General features: G+C 40.6%; 1 protein-coding gene across 2 annotated transcripts in view; it reads left to right on the plus strand.

Annotated features, from left to right (window-relative positions):
• Positions 1 to 24943, plus strand: part of utrn (utrophin) — a 178638-nt gene that overhangs the window by 74573 nt on the left and 79122 nt on the right. The window lies entirely within an intron of this gene.

Here is a 24943-nt window from a genome sequence, read left to right on the forward strand (position 1 = left end):
GATATTTTAATGGCTTCAATTATGATGAAACTAACTCGCACTAAATGGCGCGCATCAGAGTAATTGTATCTGGCTTCAGTGGTTGTCCTGCCAACCCTCTCTGTACTTATGATCTCTGGTTTCGTATTCCAGCCTGCGGCTGTCAGAAGTTTCAAACGAAATGCTTCATGCTCGTCTCCCATGTGTGCGTGTACACGCGAAGCGGATGACTGTTTGACCAAGACGAGTTCTCGGACACTGACAGGAGTTTGTCTGTGATGGAATTGAATGAGACAGTTCTGCACTTCCGTCACCAAAATACAGTATTTCAAAGGGGTTGTAAAAACACACAGCTGAGGGAGATGTAATGCACTTAGTGCTCAGGTGTGAATTCAAACTGACTTGTAATGTCCAGCCAAAGCGCTCCCGGGTATTACAGGATATATTGCACCCCACCTCAATGTCATTTCATCTTCTGAAACAGTTGTAAGTCTGATTGGGTGGCTCCCAAACCTACAGGATCGTATTTTCCCAGTAGTATGAAGGATATCTGGATGAAGTGCTGTGTTGCTGAATTGCTGCTGTAAGGTGCATGTATAAAGGGATTGAATTGGAGGGGACAAATAGTCACTTTAATGGAAGAAAGGCCTCAGGCTATGTCTCTGGTTTTTGGGGGTTTGATCCACTTAAATTCTCCAATTGTAGCACAGAGCAATCAAAGAAAATAGTGTTGTTTTATCGGTTTCATTTCTGTCTACTTTAACATTTTTAAAGTTATAAAGTTTTTTTTTTGTTTTTTTTGTAAATGGCTTAAAGTGCTTCTGTGGCTTAAACCTGCAGTTGTGGAACTTTTATGTCCCCCTCCTGCCAAAAACACTGTCGACATGTGCTTACGTCATCGACTCTGGCGTAGCCTATAGTGGATAAATTGTTTAAGCTTCAGAGTAATTACAGAGTAATTTATCCGGTGGTGGTGGTGGTGGGCTTAATCAGCCTTATGTGACCTCATTTAGCAACACTTCAAATTTCATAATCATCCTGTGGAAGGAATATTACTTGCACATGTTTTTTGATTTTTCAAACTGTAAACAATATTTGTTTACAGTATTTGTTCTTGATCCGAGCTTTGCTATTGCCCTCTCAACCTATGAATATCTAAATTGTTCGGACCTTTTACTTATAGTATTTGTAAAAACTTGTTGTTTGGTACTTGTATGCTCACACTGAGGGTATTCTAATCCCCTATATATCTTGTACATGTGGTGGAATTGACAGTAAAGTTGATTATGACTCCCATGCTAGGTTTAAACATTGTTGTTGTGAGACTGCACCCCCCCCCAGTCTAAACCCGCTTGTTTGTGTTTATACACCTGTGATGACAGGCCTCGGCCTGAAGCAGGTAGTAAATCAATTTAAGGATTCAACCTTTCCATAAACGTGTCACTCATAACTTAATTGCTCAGTTCACTAGTTTACTTTAATGAGCACACACACACACACACACACACACACACACACACACACACACACACACACACACACACACACACACACACACACACACACACACTATATCTCGACGATGTGCAGACACTGCACCTGTGCTACTCTTTGCAGTTTGTCATAAAACAGACTGGATTGATAAATGGCTTTAACGCTGGAGGTGCTGACTGGTGTTTGTTCATCTGCTGCTGATTGGCTGCACAGTTACGACGTCACACACACACTCTGTTTCTATCTGTGTATTTCTTCGTTTTAATCTCTCCAGCATCTCTGTCTCTGCCAGTGGACAGAGTGTACTCAGTGCCTTATTAATGCTTGACTGACATTCATAAGTTGCTGCTTCCTTTATAATGATCAAGTTGTTTCAAGCCATGATGTAGCTGAATCACTGAAGCTGTAATTATAGTCTGTACATCAGTCACTTAAATAGCTTTCTGTAATGTTTTTATTAATTTAAGAGATATGTACTGTGAGAGGGGATTAAACTAAAAGTTATTAACTTTATTTAAAAAATTACAAATGCTTGTAGTTTGTCAAAGAAGCCAACAGTTGCATATTAATGGGATTGTATGTTTATTTTCTGTGCATGCAGGCTTTTTCTCAATTATACATCGGTATTTTTTTTTTTTTTAACTTATCATTAAATACATCGTTGCTGTCAGCGGCAACTCAAGATGTCTTCCTCTTGATATGTGCATGTATCAAAAATGACACATTGCTTCATATTTCATGGAAATCAATTTTGAAAGCAAAGAAAAACCCGCAGCAACACTGCCAGCACAAACAAGAAACGTAGTCCCGAGGAAAGCTGTTTTTCTTTATTAAGCTCAATTTTCATGGTGCAGTTGTACTTCAAAACAGATTCATTGGTAGCAATATGTTAGAGCCAGGAAATCAGTTCTCAAGAAAACTTTATTTTAGAGTTCAACAAATTTTAGTGAACGAGAGCAGGTGTCTGTCAGTAGCTCATTTTGCTCATCAAATAGGTTAACTCACTGTTCAAGGTGCATTTAAATATTATATGCAAACCTGTAGTGCATGAAAATACATTTTTCATGCAGCAGATTATAGTTGTATTGCTTTTTTTTCAAACTTGCCCGCCCCTTTACTCTGTTTTGGGGATTCATCTTCCAGCAAGCGTTGTTGTTGTAATTATTTCTCAAATTAGGAATACAAATATGAATATATATATATATATATTTTTTATATATATAGATACATATTATTTTTCTTTCAGCCTAGGCCATCTCGCATATTTCATTGATGGTGAAGGTGAGATTGTTTGTCTTGCTGCCTTCCTGTGGCATTTCATTTTATTAATGCAGTCTAGTTTTATTGAACGACCTTTATGATAGTAGTATGTGCTACATCTTTAAGTGTTTCATTTGAGCAATATGATTTCTTTTTTCATTAATCCAATCAATCCTTTTGTATGTTTTGACTCACACCCACTGGATTCTACATTCTCCAACCTGACTGTTTCTTGTATATCCCAAATTTGCAAAACTTAATTTGAGAGAAACTACAAGAATTTTAAAGTATATAACAATAAAACACCGAGAATATACTCCCTCCCCTCTCCTGAAAAGCTTTAAATATATATTGTAAAAGCGGCAGACTTCTTAAAAATAAATACTTTTTTTTATTTAAAAAAGAAGTATTATTACATGTTCATTACATTCAGGCTAGCTGGAGATGAAACATTCACAAATCAGCCTACAGTCCTCAGTGCCCCAACAAACAATGAAAGAGGAGCTTGTTATGGTTTTATAATTGGCATAAATTAGGTTGCTGCACATAAATTTATTCATCTGAATTAGTATAAAAAAAATGCTTTATGAAAGGGCAGAATAAAATTTCTAATCACCTCTGTTTTTGTGTACGGCTCTTTAATCTTTTTCTCTCATTTGCTTTTCATATGTGATTTCTCTCCCGTGCTGTGTTCTTGTTTGTTGTGCCAGGGACCGGAGGTCGTGACTCGCTCGTCTGTCTGCAGCACAAAGTCATCAGCTCTTGTTTAATTTTCATAGATTAATGATTGAGACTCCTCAATATCAAAAAGTCAACATCCAGTCACACTACAGTAATAATGACATTACAGTCGACACTAAGTCCTGTATATTTCTTTCAAAATGTATGTCTGCAGGTACACACGGGAGTCTATAGTTTGGCCTCACTGTGCTGTCGTGGTGAATTTTGGCTTCTGCGGGACCACAATATGCAAAATCAAGTAGAGAGATGTGCATCGCTGCATTTGTCCAAAAGCTTTTAGAGCATCTCTTTTGAGTTTGAATCAATACCGGCTGCCCTGGATGAGAACCTCTGTAATGCCGACCATCCCTCTGGACCACTGCATTTAGTACGAGTGCCCTGTTTGAATGTTTCTTGTTTGTTTGCGTGATCGAGCAAGAGCTCTGGCTGTGGGCTGCTATTAGTGTCGTGTCAATGTTAAAACCTTGGAGCATCCTAATGTGTCTAAAGAGTGTTCTGTCAGGGAGAAGTGGCCAAGCGAGGAAAATGAATGGCCAGTGAGTACGTGTGTGAGCTTTGAGTGCGACTCTTAAGTTTTCTTGCAACGTGATTTAGAGATCGGGCTTCAAGTCAAGCTAATTACTGCATCACAGCTCTCCCAGTCAGGGTTAAGTGGACGATCAGAAAACACGGGGGGGTAAATCACATCCCGCTGTCAGGCTCAAAGTGGGTTTAACAGTCAAGGTGGTGGAGGGAGAAATATAGAAGTGCAGAAATTTGGAATTTTAAATTTGGTTATAGAAATGTAATCCAGTTTCACTCAGTCAGATTGTTAAGTGAAGATAGCCTCGACATCAATAGTAACTCAGTTGTCTTTTTTCTTTTCACTCAGACTTATTCTATCTGCTTTAAGCCAACTCAGCCAAGGCCATCATAAAGTTTTGACAGTGTGTGTTTGGGAGAGTTGTGATGGTAAACATCTATCACCGGGATGTCCTGGATTCTTCAAAGCATGTTATTATTTTATTATTTTTAGCCCGGGAAAAATAGGATATCAGCCACATACTGGGTTCAATTACAGAGGCTGCTATCATCAGGGAGGACAGCTCAGCGGTTCAGGCTTCATTAAGAAACGGGGAACTGGATCTTTCTGATTTTTTTTAAGTACTGCCAGTCAGACACATGCATATGCTAATATACATTACTGTTGCCCAAAGAGATGTGCCAGTATTACAACTGTACGAAACGATGTGCTGACTGAATAATTTGAACTGACCCCGCATGAATTGTGTAGAACTGAAGCATCCGTGTTTGCATTTATGTTATAAATCTGTTCCACATGAAGTAGATTTAAACACCTTTATTTGCTTAGCAATAACAGACTGTGGGAGACCTCCCACAGATGACTAATCAGCCCAAATAAAACTTTCATGGACTTGAGGCACTTCTGCTTTTTTCATTCTCTATCCTCACTGATTATGATCAAATTCATTTTACAGATCTATTTCAGCCACTGCAGCCTCTTTCATATACTTTAACATTGTTGTTGTTTTCATTCTGTTTAACACAATATGTGTTGGCACCAAGTTATTAGTTCCCTTCTTGCCTTCGGCGGACTCCTGTTGTCTCCAACTTTCTGTTGCAGGCTATGAAATATGTCATCAACAAATAAAAATGAAACCGTTTTTTATTTTATTTTGAATAAGTCCGGCTATTTCCTTTTCTTTTCCCCGAGTGCGGCTGCTAAAGGTACAGGGGGTTACAGGAGGGTTAATTGGGTATCAAAAGGTGAGCAGCTGCTGACACCACTCAAACCTGAAAGCACTAAATAGATGCAAAGCATGCATACATAAAAATGGACCTCGGCGGTCATCTCCTACTTGCCCCGGGCGACTGTTACGGCCACTTAAAAGGATCTGCATTAAACATTCTGATACATGTCTTGGTTTGTTCTTCATTAAAGACCTTATCATCGCAGTTGCAAAGGATATTTGACATGAAATGTTATTTCATTAATGGAGTTTTTCCCCATTGAAAGAAGCACTCAGGATGAGCTTATGCTTTGGGTGTAACCATGAGCCACTCGTCGGGCTGTTTAATTTGTTTGGTTTTACCCTTTCTAGTAGCATGCCACTCAGGATGACGATGTCAGTCGGTGCACTGCTGGAGTGTCGACTGAAAAGTTGGAACATCCTTAAATGTGGTGTAGATATTCTCGGTCCCCACAACATGAACCATCATGATTTTTCTGATCCTCTGACTATCTATTGCTACCAGCAACTCAAAGTTTTCACTTATTCTTTGAAATATTTCATCATCAACTAATTGCTTGCCAACAACATGTACAAACAGACATGCATGGTTCCCAGATGATGGATGCTAATGACACTGCTGATCCCTTGATTTTCTCTCCAGGGACACTAGCACGTTGGCATTGTTGTTTCTTAGTGAAATAACTCAACAACTAATGGATGGATGTCCTTGAATCTTTGTATACAGATTCATATCCCCCCATCAGAATGAACTGCAATAACTTTGTTGATCCCTCAATATTTTGATTAGCACCATCACTGGGCCTAAACCCTCATTCGTCCAATACTTACCTGTACCTGGAAAATCGGTCATATTAGTCCCTGCTGTGCTTTTTGTATCCAGTGCTGAATAAAAAACTTTAGCATGCCAACATGCTAAACTAATGGTAAACGTGGTACATCAGTGTGTTAGTATCGTAACTGCTCACTGCTGTGCCTAATTACAGCTTCACAGAGCTGCAGGCACGGCTGTAGCTCTTCAGTCTTGCTGCACATCAGATGCAATTTCTATGCCATTAATGGTCAAAGTCGGAAGTAGAATTACTTCGTTTAGAATAGTTTTAGTTTTATTTTACATTTGATGCCTACTTTGATCATTTGTTACATCACTTCAGGATTACCAGATACAAAATGTCCTTTGAAAACAGTCAGCTTTTTGCTCTATTTAAAGCATCTCCATGTTACATCTGTGTGAGCCGAAGCTTCAATGATCAGGCAAGCCTTTGAAACAAACCATGAAATTGATGACAAGCTAACAATTAATCCACAGAATTCATTCAAACAAAGAACAATCCACTCAAATCAAGCAAAATGACAACAATAGAAAGTTCATAACGTACAGCTCAAAAATGTCAGTGTTTAGCTTATTGTTTCTTTTTCCTCATTGTTTCTAAGACGTTTTTGAGGGTGTGTGTTTATATCACAAAGTCTGTGTTGGTAATTGATTGTGTGGTAGGATGGTAGATATGGCTGAGCGTAACCAAGGAGATTACAGCGTAAATAGAGGATTATAGGTGCCGTGACTATGAAGTATAATATACTGCATATAAATAACGTGTCAGACAGACTGCACTGGACAGCTGTGTGATGCACATGCAGTGTTAAACTGATCTCAATGCAGACGCGTCAGTGGGATTTGGAAAGCTTCATGAAGACACTTCAGTCAGTAACAGTATCATGTGGCCTGGTTTATTATTATTATTTAATTACTCATCATGTCTCATGGTTTATGGTTTAAGCACTGGATTTTGACTTTTAACAGTTCTGTCTGCCTTGTTTTTCTTTGCAGTTAGACTGTTTTGTATTAATGTTGTCAAACTATCCCTCCTCTCTATTTGAATAATTAACAGGATTAAATAATACATTCATAATGATTTCTAACCTCTGCAAAGCTGTAAATGTGTTGGCGTGTGGACTTTTCACAACGTATCAATCTAATGTGTACAAGTGTTTATGAACAACTGCATATTTCAGAATTTGCTTTAGTTCCCTATAATTGGACAGGCCTTTCATCTCTCGCTCTCACTGCTTTTGAATATGCGTTTCCACATCGAGGCAGATCAAAGGCATTTACAGATTAAAAAGAAGACAGTGTGTGTGTGTGTGTGGATACATGTATGCATGTGTGTCTGACTACTCATCACAAAAAGAACATCAGAAGGAACACTGATATCAGCCCCCACTTTTGCATGTTTATCACTTTTTATCTGTTTGTCTTAATCCTTATCTAACTTTACTGCTCAGCAAGCAGCTGGAATTAGAACAAATCTGAAACACTCATTGAACAATAGTAGATCAAATTAAAACTTCAAGCACGCTGCACGTCGGGGATCCAGCGGGTCGGGGCCGCCAGCTCCCCGACATGCAGCATGTTCCCCCTTACAGTTATCATTTTTTTTCTCAATGTCGTTCCTTATTCTTCTTTAAAAAAAAAAAGTCTTTTTTTGGCGGCTTTAACATCTTCAAAAACTCATAAAAGTTGGTGCCTGACGCAAGTTTCATGAGGATCGTTTGACCTTATACATCAACTTCCTGTGTCACGGCGAAACATCAAACTTAGCCGCATCACTCTGGCTATAGTCTATACTCTATACCAGAGGTCTTCAACAGGGGGTCAGCGACCCCTACAGGGTCCGCAGAGGTACTGCAAGGGGTCGTGAAATTTTTGGTTGATTAAACAATTTTTCATAATTTTTTTTTTCCCCCCCCCCCCCCCTAATTTCACAAATTTAAATGGCTAGTAATGGCTAGTCTGGCTCTGTGAGTGAACCGGTGCCCAGCTGGAGAGAGCTCCTGTGTGTCACTGAATGTGCATTTCTGACTGAAAGATAACATCTTCTGCCTCCATTTATCTATTCGCTATAATATGTTGGATTCATGTTAATGTGTATTTAAAGACATTTAAATTTGTGAAATTGGGGGGAGGGGATATAAAAAAAATAAATGAAAAACTGTTTGATCAACCAAAAATTTCACGACCCCCTGCAGTACCTCAGCGGACCCCCTAGGGGTCGCTGACCCCTTGTTGAAGACCTCTGGTATAGAGTATAGGGGGTCCGCGGAGGTACTACAGAGGTCGTGAAAGTTTTGGTTGCTTGAGAGGCATTTCGACTGCAGTATAAAAAGATTGCTTGGGGGGGCTTTGTTTTTTAATGCTGTGTTGCTCTGTTGGTGCATGAAGCTAATACCTTAGCTTGTTCTTTCATTGAGCACATTAAATATTATCAATATGTTTTCATTCAATACCAACTGAAAATAAATGTAATTAATTAAGAATAATGAACCTTTTGGATTAATAGACTGAATGAATAGAAGTGTAGTTGCAAAGAAGGAAATGAGTGGAAACTTGGAAATAGAGCTGCACAGCTTGTTCCTGCTTGTTAATGATGAGATGTGATTGCATTAATGCCAAGCCAATGAACCGGAAAGGTTGGAAAAAGTAGGTTGTAAAGAATGATGAATGTTGTAAAGATGAATTTGATATGAGCGTTTATAATCAATGCACGTATTATTAAAAGTCACAGGATCATCATCAATAAAATGTTATAATGTTGGAAAAATACTGTCAATGCTATATCATGATTCCACATTTCTAATTTGCTGTATTTCTCAAACTGTTTTTAGTCGTGACCACTAAATGAACTTTGTTGTAAATACTCACAAGCTGTTTGAGAGGCCAGCAATAACGCAAAATCAATATTTAGTTCAGATGTTGTAACGATCTAAAAGTTTCTGCTGGTGCATCTATTAGTGGATTGTTCCCTGTTTCTGGGAAACCGACCAAGAACATTGGCCCATAGTGATGAGTAATAGTCACAAGTGTGGATATGAAACATGTTAGCGCTATTTTTCCTAATAAAAGTACTTTTGAAGAGACTGGATGGGCAGTGAGGCAGACCTGGTTTTCGTTAGACTCATTATTTTGTGTCTCGTGTTTTTAAAATGTGTCTGGTTATCATTTTATCTCCTGTATTTGGTCATTTAATACAAAGTCCCCGGTTTGTGATTATGTACATTAGTGACAGCGAGGCTGACGAAGTCATTATTCTGTTCTCGCTCCAGATGTCAAATGGTCAGCCTTTCTGCATCACGCCATTGGCTCATCTTATTACCCCGCATGACTCGCGCAGATTTCCCAGGGAAGGCAGACTGATGTTTAACATGTATATTTGCATCCATCTGTGGCTTTGAAGTCACAAAGCACACTTGCATAACACTTGTGTCTTCTTCAGCGCCGTTAGAGAAATGTGTGTTGTAGCCCCCACGGAGCTGGCCCAGTCAGTGTGTTTGCCACTGTTCTCGCCCTACCTACACGCTCTCATCTTCATCTGAGGTACTGAGCTGTGGCAGACAGCGCAGAGGCCCAGATGAGCATCAGCACTGTTCCTTTGCTTTTCTCCTCATCTCTCTCATTTTCCTCCCACTACTCGTGCTCCTGCTCCTCGGTGATGGAAGCAGCTGTTGTTTGTTCATTAACTTCTTTTAGGGAGCACACACATCCTACAGTGTTTAAGTGGTGCGGTTGCAATCACACTCTGCTAGACATTATAAGTCTCATGCACACACACACACACAAACTGCGAAGGCAGACGTATTCGCTGCTCTCTCAATCTTGCCTTTGCACCTTCATTGTTTGTGTACCTCCATCTACTTCCACTAATTGAGTTTTTTCTTTTACTCTCACTCCCACCCTCGAGAACGGCGCTTTTGTTTGATCAGTCAGAAAGTCTGGGAAGGCTAAGAGGCGCAGACAGATCAAACTGGGGGATGTGTATATTTTTGTACAGGCTCAAAACGAGTTCCCTCCACGCGAATCAAGGCGAAAAGGAAATGTCAGTCTTTTCAGGCCAAACACTGATCTGTGTGTCGCTCTCTCTGCACCTCGCCTGTCCCTTGTGCAGATTCATTTGAATAACCCTCTGGTGTACTTGCAAGTTCAAAGCTGTGTCACCATGTCCTCTCTTCATACGTTTGATTGAAAGCAGGGCGCATTTGCCCTGATTTCCTCAGTGAGGTTGTGTTAGTGTAATGCATACAGAAACAACAAAGTTGGAGGGGGCTGCGCTTTTTTTTTTTCTTCCCTTTTTTAGTTTGTTTGGTTGTCGTGGTGATCATATCATGTTGAGTGGATCTGCACAAACTTTGTTGGGACAAGGAAGAAGAAAACTTTTCTCACTGACGGCTTAAAAGTGTCAGTGACTTCTCAGTAAAAGCCGTGTAACTTAAGAAAAGATTTATGTATCACCATCAATCTTTTCTGGGCTTCTACACAGCAGAGGCAAATCCTCTGTAATTGGTCCTGTCAAACAACGGGAGGCCTCCACAGAGATCTCATTTACAGTCGATCAACTTTTCAAAAATTTCATAACGTACACTGGTTGGAAACTGCCCTTAATGTCTACTGAACTAATATGTGCTTTTGCAAATTTTATGGCCCATTTCATGCAAATTTATGCGTTTCCTAATGTGAAAGCAAGTGATATAGCTGTCCATCATAGTTAAGACAATAGACATAGATGCACTTGCAACTTGTGATTATTCGGAGCAAAACAACAGCTGTTGGTGTCAAAATTTGCCTCTGAATTATTTATTTTTAGCATTTATTTTCAAGTATTTTTGTACTCCTGAACAACAGTCACTTCTGTCTTTTTTTTTGTATCAAGTGAATGTTCTCTGAATTTTGCAAGTCCTTAAAATGCCATTTCACAATAGCTGTGAAATATATATATACTTTTTATATAGTCATAGTACATGATGACTTCATTTGAATGGCTCTGGTATTAAATGTATTCGTGCTCCCATATTGATCCGACATCTGTTATGTTTGTGTCTGTACCCTCGCTCGTCCTCGAGTGACCCTGTCTCCACACTGTTAGAGCGAGGTCGAGTTTTATCACATCATCTCCTGTCCCGTCACGACATGATAAACTCTGTGTGTGTGTGTGTGTGTCGTGAAATGTCATTGACAGGAATGATGGGAGTGCACAAAATAGTGTGAGACTTCCATATAGTTTGTAATGTGAGATCAAAGAGCAACGGAGATGAACGACTTTCAATTTATGTTCCACCCTGAAACAATTTCACATAACTATGCCACACCAAGAGACAACCATTTGATCCATAAAAGACAATTTTATGTTAACCTATAGTGAGGCAGCCTGTCTGGTTTCATAAGCATGATGCTCAGTGCTTGTCTGCAGTATGTGACTATTCAAGTTTCAGATTAATATTTAGTTTTCCTCACCCTGTATTATTTTTTTTTGGACCCTACAGTTGGCCAAAATCTCTGCGTTTTCCTTTTGACTATGTAAGTGCTTAATTTTTTGGGGAGGAGCATCAAACAGGACACGGAAGTGATGTGGGAAGTTATTCCACCTCAGTAAGTCTTCGGACTTCCATTCGCGGCTCAGTTATGGTCTGACAGAATATGTCTCATTAGCAGCAGAAACGAGTTGTATGTGGAGTCAAGTGTGGAGCTAATTAGTGGGATGACTAATTGCTGCAGTTTGACTTTAAAGGTTACGTGAAGCGATAAAGCAAATCAACCACAGACGGATATCGCCACATGAAATCTACAGTTCATAACATCCCTATAACCTTGTATGTCAATCAGACAAAAGGAAGCTGTATAGTTTAATTCATGCTGAGGTCTTAAGGGGTACTGCGGCATTATTTACTAAAAATAACATACCTATTATACAAGTGATTTGGCAGCCAGTACATAACTTTAGAGATCCTTGCTCATACTTAAGTTTTAAACACAGTTTCTGAAAAACATTTGTGCTTGTTGCCAGTTGGCATGAGTGTTGAAACCACAGAAAACTGATGGATGCCGGGAGTGACAGCAGAGCCCCGAGGCAGCTGTTGGTGGGTGACGTGTCTCAAACTCTGGTTGAGGTGAACATGCTGAAAAGTGTAGAAAGGTTCTTTCAAGTGGTCCTTATTTCTCCTCTGGAGGGAGTTGTAGTACAGGCCAGTTTAGAGAGCTGCGCTGTCCTTACTTCAGGGTCTACATTCATAGAGCTGGAGACGATCCCTGGAGGGGAACCTGATAAGGCCATGAAGACACAGAATATGACCTAATCTAACGTTATTCACATTGTCTTCTGTCTGGATGAAAGTCAACAGGGAACAACCAAGATATGTGGCAGTGAGATGGGAGAAAATGGGCAAAAGTTATTCATTCAAGGATTAGATTTTCATGGTGATGACCAGAGAATATTGCTTGTGTCGCTGATAAGAAGGAGACATGTGTCTCTGGAGATGAAGGACTTTGAGAGAGAAACCATGCGGACCACAGGACACACTCGCTCCTTTCAGTTCTTCAATTTTCACCTTATACCCAGTGGAGTGGGAAAAGAAAAAAGCGTCTCAGTGCTCATTCATGAGAAGAAAATTGAGCTTTGGAGTCCACGTCATATGCTAAGTTGTTGCACTGTGCAAACCACCTTCGCGGAGCAGAGCGGCGCTATACGCTGATGACATTCCTCAAAACTTGTAATGGATTCTCAGTGGGAGACAGAATATGAAAATGTACATGAACATGAACTGAAGCAATTTAAACCAGGGTAAAAAATGTGCCCCTGCTGAAATGACATTGAATCAAATCTAAATCTAAATTTAAATCTGATGGATACACTGGACGTCAGGGCGCTGAAGATTGCACACCATCAAAGATGTCATTTCACTCAAATGGATTTTCCACTTCTGGTCTGAAATGTTAAAACAGGAGCGTAAGTAGAGAGAGATGCGGTATAAAAAGAGGGAAGCTGAGAAAAAGGAGGCCGATAAATAAAGACACAGACTCTAACTGGAGTCGTGCGTGAGTGATGGGTGAAGTAATTTAACTCAGCACGACACAAAACACGGCAATGCTCTCCTACAGTAAACATTGCCGGAAGTAATAAACCAACCATCAGCCAGTTGTCGTGGTGATGGGAGCTCAGAGGGAGGGCGACCTGTGAGGTTAGATATCTCACTCACCTTCCCAGGGCAATAAACTAACTGGAAGGTGGAGAGGGCGGAACAAAGGAGATGAATAGGATGAAATAGAGGTGCTGAAAGTGAGAGGAGGAGGAGGAGGAAGGAGGTGCTGGAGTTAACAGTTGAGGAAGATGAATATGACTAAGAGAAGGGATAAAAAGTTTGCGTGAGGGGTAGGGTGGAGGAGCTGGGGGGAGCAGACAGGCTGTATAAGCAGAAAACTGCACTGCAATAAAAAGGAGCTCGTCATACATTTAGACGCCCACTATGTCAGTGTCACCGCTTCCTTCTCAGTGCCTCATATCTTCTACTCAGGTATTCCAAACTCTGTCTTTTTGTGCATTCAACGAACACCCCCCGACTTTGTTTTCATCTGACACCTTGACAGGGCTCTAATAGAGTAAAGGATTCGTAGCGTTTGTTTGAATCTGCCTGAGGTTTGACTTATACATTTAGGAAGTAATCACAGCAAAGGATTCCAATAGAATGGAAGGTCTGGCAGCTTTTGCTGAGACACAAATCTTTACAGCCCTGTTTTATGCAAATTATACAATCTGTTTGGATGTTCACAGGCTGCAGAGAGACTTACAAACACGGCTTTCCAGCAGAATCTACAATACGTGTTAATGCCTGCAGTATTTATGTTTCCGTATTGGACATAGACTCACTGCATCTTTGGATTTTGTCAGCTGTTTTGATTCCTATTAACATAAATTGCGTGGCTTGACTGAAATCGTTTTAACAATCAAGCGTCCTCGCCGTCTCTTCCTGCTCTTGACCTTTCTCTTTCTTATAATCACAACTTTAAGTGTCTGTTTTGCGCGTTTAATGCCACAATCCTTGTATTTTTTCTAATAGAAAAACAACAACAACTCTCACGCTGGCTGAATTATTATTTTAGTGCGTACACAGTAAATATACACATCAGTTTGGAAGGCACAGAACATGTAATGAGTGAAACCTGAGCAAAAATGCTCATTATTTGTACTTGCAGAACCCAGAAGCAATATTTACAAAAAAAAAATATCTTACTACTAGGTCCATTCGGTTAGTGTTAACTCTGAAGCCTTCTGCTGAGGAAGATCATGTGATTTTATCAAATGCTCCAGAGCAGTTACTAAATGGACCTTTTAGAGAGATTTGTTTGTTAACTACTTTTTCCAATGTCAATAATGAACCTTCAGTCTCAAATATACTGAAGCTCTGTTGCTTTGAGGCTGTTTTTTGTCCCATAGTGATCCCTAATCAAGGAAGGCAACTTTAAAAACAAGTTTTAAGTTCTAAATAACATCTGGAGTAATTTTTGGTTATTTATAAGAATACGAATCTGTTAAGTGTTTTTTTTGTTCTCGAGGAATGTCACATCTGTGCTGAAACCGGTGCAGGTTGGTGTTTGGAAACTCTCTGGTCTTATCTTTCCCCTGAGCTGAAACGCTGCTGTGAGTCCCACCCAGTGGCTCGTCCCTGATGGGTTTGACAGGAACCAAGTCTGTTGGCAGTCAGACCTCGACACTCTGGGATTTTTTTGTTTATGGAAATATGCGTCATCTATCATCAAATGAGCGCTGCTTGTTCCCCTGTTGGCTGTTTCAGTGGTTGATTGCAGTAACACAGTATTGTCATTAAATTTAGTCTGACACAGGCAGGAGCAGAATATGGGTTGTGGTTATCGACCCGAACAGTGTTCAATCAGCGGGAAGCCTATTATTTATAGATTTTGAACTCTAATGAAGCTGTAATTCTCATCCAGACATCATCTTGAAATCCCAGCTGGGCTCTCTGTTGGATCGATATAGCAGTTATTTTTGGGTGCACAGAAACTGTCAGATTATTTCATCTGTGCACGCTCAAAGCTGGACCCCAACCAAGCAGTGCCGCTCCCATTTCCCCTCCACTGAGCGATGGGAACTCAAAATAAATTCTCTCGAATAGAGAGGGAAAGTAAATGTCAAACCAGAGCTGAACAGCATGTCACGCACTTCAAATAAAAGGCAATTGTAAACAATATGTGGGGAGTCGGCCAGTTTATACGGCCTCATGGTGTCCAGGTCATTCTTTTGTACCTCTCAGTGGTGTTTTTGTTTTTCCTCAGTTTGCCGCTTGAAGGCAAAAGTAATGTTTGAAGTTGAGGGTGAAATGCAGGGCAGGATTAATATTGATGATGCAAATGTATCAGCAACAAGTCTTTTTTTTTAAATGTGTGTTGATACAGGGAGTATATCAAAGAGGATGTGGGGGTGGTGCTGGTGATGTTAGCAAATATGTGACTCTTTGGAAAGTATGTGATTACCAGGTGGATTATGGGGCTGCTATCAGGAATGATTTTTTTTGGCAGAGGAGGATTTGAATCCACCCTTTCCCAAGCGACCTGTTGTTCATCTGTTTTCTCTGGTGAAAACAAACAATTCAAATGATTGAAATCTAACCTCAGGTGGTCCTGCCATGCCGTTAGAGCTAAATGCGTCACTTTCTGCACATTTGTCTTTACCGTTGTCTTCTTGAGGGTAGTCTGACTGCACCATTTGTTCTTTTATTGGTATTAACGCCATCTTCACACTTTTTCTTCATATTTCTTTGTTACTTTTCTACTTCAGTCACGACAGCATGTGGTAATCCATCATTATCCATCAGTTTTTCTTTCATCTTGTTTGTTGCTCCCGGCCAGAACGGAGACCGCGGCCGTCTGTCATTTTCTGTTCGGATGTCTCTGTTTGAGTTTGACTTTCTTTGTATGTGTGTGTAACTCGGTGTGTTGCACAACATGATATTTGTGTTTTAGCTTCTTTATCGTCACGTTCAGAGTTTATGCTTTCCGTCCCGCTGGGTAAGACGTGGAGTGATGCATTATTTTGACGTCGGCTCTATAGGTCTACAGGACAAGGCTCTGTTCACACAGTTTGGTCTTCTACAGGCGGAAACAGCACTTCATTAGTGCAACGCACTAATTGGTCCAGTTGCCTAACCTTTCGAGACCTCTTTCCTCCCTGCCGAACACAGCAGGTGTCGGGCTCCTGTGCTAAGTATACTCCTATCTCAGCCTGTGGCGGAGGCGACAGCAGCTTCAGAAGCGATCACGTCACAGTGACTTATTTTTCCCTGCTGTGGCTAGGCATTGACAGGCCACCCACTACGGTCAAAATCCTTCGTTCCCATGAGGCAGAGCACTTCAAATGGTGGTGAGGAGAGGAGGGAAAGTGAAAAAGATGCCCTGCTTGAGGAAAACAGCGATAAAAGGAAAGAAGGAGGAGCAGAAGTCTTTGAACGCGAGTCAGGAGCAGGGGGATAAGAACCATCAGAAGGCTGCTGGTTTTAAAATCCAGTCAATTCAGCAAGTTCGCAGTTCTCGCAATTCAATGGCTGGATTTCTTTAAAAAAAAAATTTTTAACTTCAAAAGGTTTGTTATCCAGGAATGAATTATTTCCTGTTGAAAAATGAGACCTCCCTTTTAGTGTTGAAGTATGTTATAGGTATAATCTCTACGACCATAAAGAAATCAAACCTCGTTTCTGACCATGCATAGCTTGCATGTTTTTAACTGATAAACTATTCATATATTAACACTGTAATTTATTTTTACCGTTAGCGGCTGGTTTGCCTTTGTTGGGTGAGATTTAAATTGCCTACCTATGCACAAGGGAATTACAAGAAACAAGGCTTGTATTGTATGTACATGATGTTGCTTCTTGTAATTATCTCTATTTGATGTTTGCCTCACTGTTTGCGTTCTCACTCCTAAAGCTATAACAATGCTATAATAAGTTACTGCTAATGTAAAATGAGCATTTTCTACGGCTGCTAGTTTTCATTTAAATCAAAGGGCGAAACAGTGGATGGCTTTTATTGCTTAGCAGGCACAGGAAATGAGATGTATTCGTTGGCGCGGTGACCAGTGATACTGTGCGTCATCCCACCTCTCCTACTCATGTACCCACCTCCACAGAGCCACGGCGTTCATCGTAAACTCTGCATTTTACCTCAATTTTAAGGTCAACTCACCAAGAGTCTTGTAGAGACACTAAAAAACAAATGACCCTCCAGGATCAATAGCTGATTTCCCGGGCAACGGCACACAGCGCTCCAAATCAATTTCTACTTCCCTGTTTAGGAGTTTGCGTATGAATTCCAGCTTGTCCTTTTCTTGCTTATGATTACCAGGATGTGGATTGTGAGTCGTTATCGGATCCCTGGAATAAGTTATTAGCGATCTGCGTGACCTTTGACTCCAGTTGTCTACCCTAATGGCACCTCTATCACATCAGCGAAGGTCAGCTGCCAACTGAATGTCGGACGGTGGCTTTGTAATGTACGTGTTGGCACTTTACAGATGATGGGGCATGTTTTATTACTTTGACTTTGCTATTCACATGACACACATCCTGCTCTTGTTTTGTTTTTATTGTGTTTTGATGTGGACCTATGCGGACACATGATTGTTCAGATTTCAACACAAATTAGATTTCATTTCATGTGGACAGGCTTTGTCGCTTGTAACTATGTCATCCTGGCATTTTGAACACTTTGCTCTGAGTTTGCAACATGAAGAAAATGAATCATTTTCCTGTCAGCTGGTATATACATAGTGTACCCCACATATAACTTAAATACATGGTCCAGATAACTCTTTTCATGGGAGACGTGATGTGACACAAGCGATGATCTGAATGTTTGCGGGAAGCTCCACTCCATGACCTTCAAGCATAAAGATCTGTACTGCAGCACAATTGCACATTTAATTAATAGGACATGTTTTTTTACATGAGAACACAGAGAACCAGAGCCCTTTAACATCCTGGATTTTTTTTTTTTAATCTCTGTCCACCCACTATAATTAGTTCCCCAGTTTCACAGGTTGTTTTAAGGTTAAAGTGAGGTGGAAAGAAGAAAAACACACACACACACACACACACACACACACACACACACACACACACACACACACACACACACACACACACACACACACACACACACACACATCCATCAGGGTCCTGATCTCCCCAGATGGGTGCTGCCCTCCTAACAGGAAGAAGAGTGTCAGTGATAACCTGAGGCACAGGAAGTGACCTCCAGTGGATGTGTATTTAAGAGGCTGAGAATTACAGTGGAATGCTTCAGCTGCATTGATTTTCGACAGACGTTATTCATTGTAGAGGCAAAAAGCCTGGATTAGATGGGATTGGGTGAATCCTAAATGATCCGACAGGGGAATAGCTACTGAGCTACACCACGGTATATAGGTCTGCTGTTAGAAATGAGCTACGTGTGTTTATGTGACAGTGTTTGTGTTTGTTCACTTTGGTGTTCATTTGCTCTGTTTGTGATCCTGAGATATGGTTTATTTAGACAGCGTGGCCTCCGCTCCCTCTCGACATCGTCTGAGGCAACAAACTGTTCTTCCTCTGTCTCCTTGCTTTTAGCTGTAGCTTCTTGACTCTTTTACATTTTAACTTTTGGCAGCCTTCTTGATAATTAAGCCAAAGTGGTTGACGGTGAAACAAGGTGGGCTGCATGTGTTTGAGGATTTGATCAAATATATTATACATCCAGTATTCCTGTCTCACATTTGGTCTTTCTTTTGTCCACGTTGTTGTATTTGAGTCCTTTCTTCTGTTTTGACTTCTGTTACTTGGAGAATAAAATCTGGATTGTTTTCTAATTGACCAGAATAATTAAGAAAGTACAACAAAGACAGGATTTAACAGGTTTTGCATGTTTATGAATGGGTTGTTTGAATTCATTCTTTTATTCCTTTTACACTGAAGTAATCTTAAGATACATGACTTACACTAACAATTCTTTTTACATTTTTATTATTGACTTTTTCAGCATATTTGAAGAAGCAAACATTTGATCGTCTTCTATACAATACCTACTAATAAAGGTGACATTTAAACCTCTTATATATGGTGTGGTGTTCTCTGTGCTCTTTAAGTGTGTGGTGTCATAAAACCAAGCTCTTTAAGAGCTACCTAAGACCTCAAGAAAAAGGTTTTCTGAAACCTATAAATTGAATGTTTTAAAAATATCACCAAATTATTTGACATTAATCAAAGTACAAGTGGTGTAGATTACAATCAGTTGCTCTTCTGTGTTCACCAGCCAGTCACTAACTCTGTCTCTGATTTTTAGAATTGGACTGACAGTAGAGTGTGTATTTAAAAACTTTTCACTGAAACCAGCTGCCTGCTGAGTCTGCAACTGAGGTGAATATTAGTCTTTAAAGGAGGTGGAAGACGGTGCACCAGAACAGTAAACCAGATCTAAAAGATGCTGAAACACAATAGTTTATTGATTTGTGCAGCTTTAAAGTTTGGCTAAAAAAATAAAATAATAATCTTTGTTTGATCTGAAGGCCAATTCAGTCATAACATGAACAATATAGCGTCTGCAGCCAGAAAATTTGAGAAACTAAAGCCAAGATAGAGAGAACAGAAAGAACTGGGTTCTTGACTAAGTTGACCTGTACACTCTGATGTTGGCAAACATGTTCCTTCCTTGATTGATTTGGCACAATTTAATCTAAAGATTTCATTTTGTCTTTCTCTATTTTTACCCTCGTAATTTCTCTCTCCCCTTTTTTCTTTCTCTCTTTACCACACACTTGTTCTAGTCTCACATTTTCCTCTCTTCTTTGCTCACTTTCATGTTGTTGTTTTTTTTTTTTAAATTTTTTTTTTTTACCTCATTCGATGTAAAGTGTTATTTCCCAGTTTGTGTCTGTACCGTCTCTCTCATTCATTGCTCATTCAGTCAATTTTATTTTCCTCTCCTCCACTCGCCCGGGGGATTGGAAGTGTTACATTCTTACCCCTGTAATGGTCCTAATCCGCTTAGTTTAGTAATGTAGCCCAAAATTAACCCCCACGTCCCCTGCCTTAATCTGCCTACAAGTGCGTGTTTGCATTCGCGATACATGTCTGTTTTTGTGATTGACGCTCTTTGGAGTTGGCCGCACAGAGTTGAAGTGTCAAAACCCTTGGTAAGCCAAAATTGTCAAACATGTTCCATCACTTTTTCTCTTTAATCTCAGCCTCCACTCATTGTTGAATTAGTTATGCTTGTCAAATGTGCCAATTCGCAACAGTTGATTTGACACCCTTCACCAGAAACCCCTCAAACAGCATATATTTGTCAGAATACATCAGAAATGCTATTTAAGAGCCTCAAGTATGTAAATATTTTTAATAAGCTAAGCGCACTTCAAAGCCTTTGTCTTATGAATATGCAAAGTTGTATTGTAGTTTTTCTTTTTTTTTCTTCTATCCTGACAGCCATCTGTCTGCGTGTCTTTGATGCACACCACATGTCTTCCCTGCTGTTCGAAATACCAGCGCACACACTCACACCTAAGTAGTCACACAAACTTCTGCACACACAGGTTAAATATATGGAGTCATTTTTAATGCTCGCACCTCTAACATAACCCAATAGACCACATGTGGTACCCAAGCCTCTTGAAAGCACTAAGCCTTTGTTCTGTGCTTCTGTAATGCAGTCCTCTGTAGGCTAGTGACATTCAAATTGTGGGATCTGAACTGTTATGGCATTTAAGAAGTTTTGAAGGAGTTGAAATTTGAATAAGAGCTGTCAAAAAAAAAAAAAAAAAAAAGTGTCGTTTTGTGCTTAAATAGATGAAAAAAGGTTATTCCCCATCACTTTTTTTTTTTTTTTTTTTTTTCTCATTCATGAGTTTTCATCACACCTGAGTTCGACAGGTAGAAAATTCCAGCTGCAGTCTTGGCCCTCTGCCCTCTTTCTTTTAACCCTCCCAGACTTTCTTTTATTACTCTTGCTCTCTACCCATCTCCTCTCCATCTTTTTTAGCCATTCGTACAAATGCTCATACTAAATTCTGGTCCTTATTCCTCTCTTGACTTGTCAGAAATCCTTACTTTTCTCTGAAACTCTCCTCTCTGCCTGTGCAGGCCTCAGGAAGTGGGTGTGTAGTGTGTTGAAATGGTTTAGTGTGGAGAGAGAGAGAGGGAGAGAGAGGAGGGGAAAGGGAGGATACTGATTAAAATAATAAACAGCTGAGTGGGGCTAGTGGCCAGAGAGAGCGAGAGCAACAGAGGAAGAGAGAGAGGAATGGGGATACCAGCTCGGGTGTTTGTGTGACCCTCAGAGGGAAGACCAAAAAGCCAAAGAAGAGAGGCAACTTTTTGAAGAAGTTTCCTCATCCTGTGGACAAATAGAAGACTGAATGGGATACACATCAGCCTCTTCTCCTTCATCTTCTCAAGAGGCAACGAGATAAGCTCCGACTCAAAGATACCGGCGAGTCCGACTCCCTGCCCAGGATCGAGACGCAGAGCCTGGAGGCAGCTCTCTGGGAACATGTGGCTCCAACAAAAAGAAGAAGGCATTCTTTGACTAAGTGGCCCAGTCATGGCAGTGATTAGGAGGGTGTGATAGAGCAAGACCAGACCGGGGCTGGAGACCCGAGGGGTGGGTAGAGAGGCAGACACTGAGGTGACTGTCTCTTTGAGCCCGTGTTACCTTTACTCCGGGGAGTGAGGGCAAACCATGTGCCTCATTGTGCCGCCGTCTCTCCTCTTGAAGTGTGCGGGGTTGTGTGACTGGCAGGGATAGTGCTTTTTATCTGAGTAATTGAGAACAAACGCCCCGGCCCTGCCCTGGGTTGGACCGCTGGACATCGTGTAAACAGCTTCCTTCTTGCCCGGAAGAGAAGAGGGGGAAGGGAGGTAGAGCAGAGCTGAAAGAGAGAGGCAGACCTGTCCTCGACCATTCTGAGGTTTACATCAGCCTACTTGTCCCCTAAGACACAAACCGTTATCTCCACTTTGCAGACCTCCACCCAAGATTTGTTGGATTTCTCTCCCAGTTTCAGGGCCCCGTTCCTGGCCAGAGGAACTCGGCTATCAGCCTCTAGCTGCTACCCTGTTAAACCTCCAGTGGCACCAATCGACCTGAAATCCCAGTTCCAGCTCTGAAGCATGACTGCAGGGTAACGGTCACCCTCCCCACTCAGCCTGGCTGCCTTTCACAGGAGGATGCTACGAACATGTGGTGGGATTGGGCGAGCGCACACACCGGCACGCGTGTACGAGTGCTGCTGCCAAGCGGTGTGTGAAGTGTGTAAAGAGCCAGTTTTGGGACTGCAACCAGGATTTGACCCTATCGTCTTTCAGCTTTTTGCAAGTGCTGGTTTTCTCTGTTGCCGGATTCAATATCGATCAGACTCTGGATTTACTATTGGTCTGAACCTTGACCTTGAAGGTTCTGGTTTTGACCATAACCACTGGAGGACTTATCTACCTGCCCCAAGTCTTCATCATCCTTCAACCTGTATGACAATAGAGAGGATGTAGAGACTGGAGGTAGTGGGAGGAGCCACAGCACACTCTCCATAATGATTGGCTTGAACTTCAGCTTGCATGAGCTGCTCAGAAAGTTTGAACAGGTATATAACTACAGATTTTAGGCAGGTTTTTTTTAATTATTTTTTAAATTTTTTTTAGGCTTTTGAGCTCACTTCTTTTAAAACTAGATTGAGTACAAACACGGACACCTTTTACTCTCAATCTCCCCTTGTGTTTGTTGTTGTGGACTGAAAATAGTCAGCTTTATGATGTGTGAGCAGTCATTATTGGACTCATTAAAATGTAATAATTGGTTCTGGCCTGCTTAGCCAGTTAAAGAAGGCTACCATGCAGAGAGAAAATTAGTATAGATTGAGACCTGGAGCCCTGAAATAACCATAATTTGTCAAAGCAGACCTTTCCTTTAATTGCTTTATTAAAGGGCCAAAGACGATCATGGCTTAAGCCCATCGTTGTTTGTCAATGGCAAACGGTTATTTTTGTTGAAATGATCTCCAGCAGGACAGCATGTTTGAGTGTATTTTACCTCAGCTGCAGCTTAACTGTGTTTAATGCTTTTAGCCTTCATAAAGCCCCAAGTAGTAGTTTAGCTTCGGTTTCCAGGGAGACTGTCACATTCAATCTGCTCTCCAAACTGCCCTCAGCTAGCAAATCTCTATCACTCATTACAGTGTGCCTGAGATCCAGAACCTATTAACCTTTTTGCTGCCTTCCTTCCTTCCCACTCACTCACTCACACATACTCCTCTGTTTGTGTGTGGAGTCAGTAGCCATCTTTTAGTGCCATATACAGTGTCTTTATATGTTGTTTTTTTTGTATATATGTACATCTAGTGGGCCATTTGCTCCTTCTTGACATCTTTAGTACGCTCACGCTTAGCCTAAAGCTAAAGGCTGTCTTGTTTCTCAGTGAGTTTGTCGATGGAAGATCCTTTGCCAGGTATTTTTTAAGTCAATACCTCATAAATAAATCATGGAATAGCAGTAAACAGAGGCCAGTTGTTGCTCACATGGTGACCTGTGGCACATAAATGTTTTTCTTCTTGTGTATATGTACGTCTATGTTAGTGAGAGCGAGAACGAGGGAGAGAAAATGATCCCTCATTTCACTTAAGCACGTCAGGATATACATCGACATACATAAACCACTGGCTCGAAGTAGTCTTTCACTGGCTGAAATGAAATTTAAAGGGGGCTTTGTAAATTTATATATGCGTCTCTGTATGCTCTCACAGTCGTGTGTGTGTGTGTGTGTGTGTGTGTGTGTGTGTGTGTGTGTGTGTGTGTACGTACACACAGTCTACTTCCACTGGAAGTCGAAGTGCTAAAGAAAAAGAATAGGGAAGCACTTGGCTAATGACTTGAAACACATCCAGCTGGCTCAGTAGCAGATTGCCTCTCTGTCTTTTACTCTTTGTCTGTCTTTCTATCTGTCTTTGTCTCTATATCTTTTTTTCCCTCCTCTCCTGTATTTTACATTCTCTCTTTTCTATGACCTTTAAGAAGCATTTGATTTGTGTCAGAAAGCCAGTGGGCGATTATCCTTGCAGATCACAGTGGCAGGATTTGCTTCAGCCTTTCTGAAATGTCTATTGGCTTTGAGTGAATTGCAGCACAGTGCCACGGATCACTGTGTGGTTGTTGCGTGTGTAATCTGGTCTTGCGGTGGCTGTCCACTTTCTAGAGCGTTTGAGCTGCTGTCACATGACTTTACACTCGGTATGTCTTGTCATGTGCATTTAACATGCATCCACTCTTTGGGTCTTCCATGTTTTTCCCCCACATCTTCAATATCTTGTGTTATATCGTGTGATAATGAGGATTTCCTTTGTTGTATTTTTTTGCTGTTTTGCTTTTATGGATGTATGTATGTAGCTATTTGTGGTGTGTGTTGTTAGTGTCGTGCTACAGTAATGCACTACAGAAAGCTTACATTAATGTAACACTGCACATATTGGAGAGATGGTTTCCTTTTCAGTATATTAACATTTTAACTTCAAAGATTTCGACTTAATTCACAGATTTGTGAAGGATGAACACTTTTCTGTTCTGTTCATTTATTTTAATAATGCAGAGGCTAATCAAACAGTGCAGCAACTTTAATAGCATTTTCCTAGATTTTACAGTCATAATAAATATAAAATGAAACTCTGGAAATGCCATCATTCCCATGTGTCATTATGCGAAAGATACACAAGTAACAACTTCAGGCTTTGAATATGTTTAATTTCACACACAATGTCCAGATTTATTTTTTATATTACTGCACTGTACTGTAGGCTACATGTCGCATTACACTTCTCTTATCTGAACTAATGTTGTTCCATTTGCAAATCTGTCTTTGTGCTCCAGGC

This window comes from Brachyistius frenatus, unplaced genomic scaffold (genome assembly GCF_029030835.1).
Source record: "Brachyistius frenatus isolate BFR_SWC_R1_liver_20210118 unplaced genomic scaffold, ASM2903083v1 Contig_38, whole genome shotgun sequence".
In the NCBI taxonomy this organism is placed as follows: Eukaryota; Metazoa; Chordata; class Actinopteri; family Embiotocidae; genus Brachyistius; species Brachyistius frenatus.